Here is a 5,679-nt window from a genome sequence, read left to right on the forward strand (position 1 = left end):
TTTCAGCACATGCCCCTCAAAAAGTCTGTGCACGGCCCTGGCTCGAAATAACCATTGTTGCAAGAACTGTGAGTCACCATTATGCTAGTGTTCTTATAGCATCTAACATATCTCAGGAGGCCTCTTTGTTTTTTTGTTTTTGTTTTTTGTTTTGTTGCAAATAGAGGCCGGAGTGACTGTGGTTACGCCCACTAAGTGGCAAAAAGACTGAGCGGTAGCACTTGTTTTTACTGTGAATGCTGTGACAAACACACAAAACACATCTAAAACGGGACAGAGCTTTGCGATTGACTGTAAAACTAGATTTGACAATAAATTTGAGGTATACTTGTACAGACTGCCGAAATCTACAGAAAAGAGAAGCAAATGGATCGCTGCAAGTCATATAAACAACTGGACTGGCAGCGAAAGGTGGATTTGCAATTATTATTTTGTGTCAAAATGCTGAATTTAGAGGTAAATTCATACCCTATATATTGTATTGACAACTCATCAATTAAATATTTACCATCTTAATTCTGACAGTAAATCAGACATTTTTTTTTAAATAAACACTATTTTAATAATAATAATAATAATAATAACTATACAACTTTATGGATTTAGGATGGACGATATGATGATATATATACACTGTTAGACCTTACCACTGTCACGGTTGAGGAATTCATTGACGCTCCCTTGCACTGTGTGTGCGTGTTTTGTGGATGTTGCCTGTTGTGTTCCCGTTTCTTCGGCTCCTCGTGTCTCCTGCCTTGTCTTCGTCTGGAAGTTCGTCGTTACAGTTAAAGTCTTCACTCTTCACCAACACTGGGTTCATCACTTCACGTCTGAGCATCTGATCGAGTTGTCCACGCAAGCCTGCGCTGCCTTGCCTGCATCTTCATCAAAGTGTTCCATCGCATTGAGAAGGATCTTGTGATCTACACACCTCTCTTGAGAACTGTACCGGCGATCTTCCAACACTTCTGGGAACTTTGTCTGCATCCCTTTCACTCTGAGACTTGTGCTTTATATTCTAATAAAGACCTGTTTTACTTGCTATTGTCCCCTCTATCCTTTCGTAACAGAACGATCTGACCATGCAGGGGGCAGCAAGCGGATCTGAAGTCACAGATTACTTCGCACACAACACAGCCCGTATGGAGCGGCAGGAGGAGAATCTCGCCGCAACTGGAAGAGCGGTGCAGGCATTGGTAGCGCAGGTGTCCGGGCTCACCCAACAGATTCAACAACTGACACAGCCCATTGCGCCCAACCCACCGCCGGTCCCCCCCGCACCGCCCGCACCCGCCCGTCAACATGAGCCGCGTCTTCCGACGCCGGAGAGTTATTCTGGTGAGCCAAGTTATTGTAGAGCTTTCTTGACCAAGTGCTCTATGTTTTTTGCTCTCCAACCCCAGACTTTTTGCACTGAAGATTCGAAGGTGGCCTTCGTGCTCACACTGCTGTCCGGGCGTGCGGCGCTATGGGGGACGGCGGTGTGGGAGAACCATCGATCCTGTTGTGACTCGTTCGCGGCACTCTCGGAGGAGATGAAGAGGGTGTTTGATCGGGCAGTCGCAGGCAGAGAGGCGGCTCGCCAGCTGGCAGACATCCGCCAGGGAGAAAGATCCGTCGCCGACTATTCCATTGAGTTTCGCACCCTCTCCGCAGAGTGCCGCTGGAACGAGGAGGCGCAATGGGACATCTTCCTGCATGGGCTGGCTGACCGCATCCAACGCGAGATTTATACCCTGGATCTGCCAGGGAGGCTCGACGACCTGATCGAACTGGCCTTAAGAGTGGATGCACGCCTGCATCGGTTGGAACTACACACTCGTACGACACCTACACAGAGGAGTTTTGGGATCCCTCCACTCAACGCTCGTGATGCGGTCAGCCCCGTCGACGATCACGAGCCCATGCAGGTGGGTCGAGCCCGGCTCTCCCGGGAGGAGAGAGAGAGAAGGAGGTCCCGAGGTTTGTGTCTCTACTGTGGCGGAGCTGGACATTTTCTCAATAATTGCCCAGTAAAAGAGCGTGCCCGGCAGTGAAGAAGAGGATCCTGTCGGGCGGGGTCTCCATCCAGAAAACCTCTTCCACCCTCCTCCCGGTGAGATTGCAGTGGGCAACTCGGTCACATCACTGTCAAGCTCTTCTCGACTCCGGCGCGGAAGGTAACTTTATGGACTGGTCACTTGCACAACAGCTTCAGATTCCCACCACACCACTCGCTAACCAGATCTCAGTCAGCGCACTCAACGGACAACAGTTACCCACAGTATCTCACACCACCGCTCTGATAACACTCACCACATCCGGCAATCATTCCTAAGAACTGTCATTTCTCCTCATGGACTCCCCTCAGGTTCCCATTGTCCTCGGTCACCCCTGGCTGGTGCAGCACAACCCCAGGGTGAACTGGGGACATAATTCCGTTTCTGCCTGGAGCACTGAGTGTTATGCGTCTTGTTTAGTGTCTGCTGGTTCGTCTCTGTCTTGTTCTGTCTTGCAGGAAGAGTCGGTGAATTTGTCAAACGTGCCCGCGGAGTACCTCGACCTGAAGGAAGTGTTCAGTAAGTCCAGAGCTGCTTCTCTTCCTCCGCATCGTCCCTATGACTGTGCGATAGATCTACTGCCAGGTACGTCTCCGCCTAAGGGCAAGCTTTACTCTCTGTCTGTTCCCGAGAGGGAGGCCATGGAGAAATATATTTCTGATTCTCTGGCATCCAAGTTCATCCGACCTTCCTCTTCTCCAGCGGGGGCGGGGTTCTTTTTTGTGGGGAAGAAGGACGGTTCTCTGCGACCTTGCATTGATTACCGAGGGTTGAACAACATCACGGTAAAGAATACTTATCCTTTGCCGTTGATGTCTTCAGCCTTCGAGAGGTTGCAGGGAGCGTCGGTCTTCACAAAACTGGACTTACGTAACGCTTATCATTTGGTCCGCATCAGGAAGGGGGATGAATGGAAGACCGCTTTTAACACCCCCAGAGGGCACTTTGAATACTTGGTTATGCCTTTCGGGCTTTCCAATAGCCCAGCGGTCTTCCAGGCACTCGTCAATGATGTGCTGAGAGACATGGTCGATCAGTTCATTTATGTCTACCTGGATGACATATTGATTTTTTCTTCGTCTCTCCAGGAACACGTTCAGCACGTCAGACGAGTGCTTCAGAGGTTGCTAGAGAATGGGCTTTTTGTCAAGGCGGAGAAATGCGCTTTTCATGCACAGTCTGTCCCTTTCCTAGGTTACATCATTTCATCTGAGGGAGTGCGCATGGATCCTGACAAAGTTAAGGCTGTGGTGGATTGGCCAAGTCCAGATTCCCGTAAGGCCCTACAGAGGTTTCTGGGGTTCGCCAATTTTTACCGACGTTTCATCCGTAATTACAGCCAACTAGCCGCGCCTCTGACTGCCTTGACCTCCCCCAGAACGACGTTCAGATGGTCCGAAACAGCCGAAGCTGTATTCGCCAACCTGAAGAGCCGCTTCGTTTCGGCTCCCATTCTTTCGACCCCCAGATGGGCTTCTTCAACCGCTGTCTGTCCCTTCGAGACCCTGGTCCCACATAGCGCTAGATTTTGTTACCGCCCTCCCACCCTCCCAAGGCAATACGGTTGTTTTAACCGTAGTGGACCGGTTCTCGAAGGCGACTCATTTTATTCCCTTGCCCAAATTGCCTTCAGCCAAGGAAACAGCGGTGACTGTCATCGATCACGTCTTTCGGTTACATGGCCTCCCGACAGACGTGGTTTCTGACAGGGGATCCCAATTTGTCTCCAAATTTTGGCAAGAATTTTGTAAATTACTGGGGGCCACTGTCAGTCTATCTTCGGGTTACCACCCCCAGAGCAACGGACAGACCGAGAGGGCCAACCAAGATCTGGAGAGAATGTTGCGGTGTTGCCGCCAAGAATCCTTCCTCTTGGTGTCAACAACTCTCAATGGTGGAGTACGCACACAACTCGTTACCTGTGTCATCTACGGGCCTATCTCCGTTTGAGGGTAGCTTAGGGTACCAGCCACCTATTTTTCCTAGTCTGGAATCCGAAGTCGCGGTCCCCTCCGCTCACGCTTTTGTCCAGAGGTGTCACCGTACATGGACCAGAGCCCGTGAGACTCTTGTAGCCACAACGACATCTGTTTCTAGTTAAGTGTATCATGTTGATCGAAAAACACATCGTTTTTGTTCTGCTGGTTAATGTTTACCACGACTTAATGAAATAAACGAACAGGTCTATATTGTTTCTCAAGCTGTCACGGGGTGCTACGACAATTCCCTTACTATGTCTAACATTAGTTCTTTGTGGACGGAAGGCAAATTAAAAAAACTGACTCCTTTCAGTTTCAGTTCTCCAGGACCAGAGCAGCATCAATTCTAAAACACCTCGGGCTGGTCCACAGAACTGCCATTGTCTTTGCTGAATGCCATCTTCCAATCGAACACCCCCCCCCATGCCTTGGGATCACGTGACAAGCCATAGAGACACACACACCACACACACACATGGAACTTTCCATGAAACTCTTCAGAGTAAACTCTTTAAATGTTGATATGTATTCCTATGTTCCTCAAAGTGTTCTAATCCTCGTCGCGAGACGAAGGAGATTTTTGGTAAGGGACTGTGATAAACGTTATGGTTCCATGCATTTTAATTCCCCGAGCATAATATCATATTTTGCCCCCTCGTGATTCCACACGTGGGCCGAGCTGCATTAACACACATAGGCAAGAGAGCAAAAGTTCAGCGGCAGCATGAACTCTCAGTCCTGGTCACACACACACGCGCACACACACACAGAAACCCACATGGATCCTACCACGCGTGATCGAAATCATTTGGTACAATGTTTAAAATGTATTTTCTTGATGTGTGCCTGATCCCTTGTCCCAAATATTATGCCTATATAACTTTATTGGTTTGTAATCAATGTGATGTGACTATAATCGTGTATCTGTGTGTAATTATGTCATAGCAGTGCCATTCATGGTATCGTCTTGTTCCAGATATCCCAACGGTCTCGAATGTTTAACGCAACATATCAGAGGATGCATTGTTTTATTAATACCAGTGATATTAATGTTACGAACGAATCTATCGTTCCAATTTCTAAGAGGAAGGGGGGGTATAGATCTCGAAACGTCAGGAGGTGTGTCCGATCCGTTGTTAAAGACGGTTGGCCCACGTCCGTGAGAGGGCGTGAGTTTTGGCCCCTTCAAAATATCATGCTTCCCTTCTCTCTGGCTGCTTACTGTGCTTTTACTTTGGCTCCTACTCTCCTCTCCTCCCCTGGCAACGCTTCTCCAGGACCCTCGGGAAAGGCTTTGGACCTTCTCCTCTGACCAACACATGGTCGAGTAGCTGCCTTGTCTTTGCAACCAAGATTTCCGACCTCTCCCATCCCGGGAGACGAACTTTCTCTGTAATAGTACATTTCAGTGAGCCTTTTCAAGCTTCGCGCGACACCGGAAGACGCAGCAGAACAGGACACGCGCACGCGCGCGCTCCCTCTTCTTCAGCCTGACCAGAAAGAGCACAGAAACTTGCAAGTAAAGCTACATTGTCTGATAAAAGCTGTTTTTCCCGGTGTCTCGTAACTTTAGGTTTCTGTATGTAACAATTACTAGCTTTCCATTTTCTTTCTTTCTTTCTTTCATGTCATTTTATTCTTATCACGTATGTTATTATTGT

The sequence above is a fragment of the Scardinius erythrophthalmus genome (assembly GCF_964197995.2).
Source record: "Scardinius erythrophthalmus genome assembly, chromosome: 7".
Lineage (NCBI taxonomy): Eukaryota > Metazoa > Chordata > Actinopteri > Cypriniformes > Leuciscidae > Scardinius > Scardinius erythrophthalmus.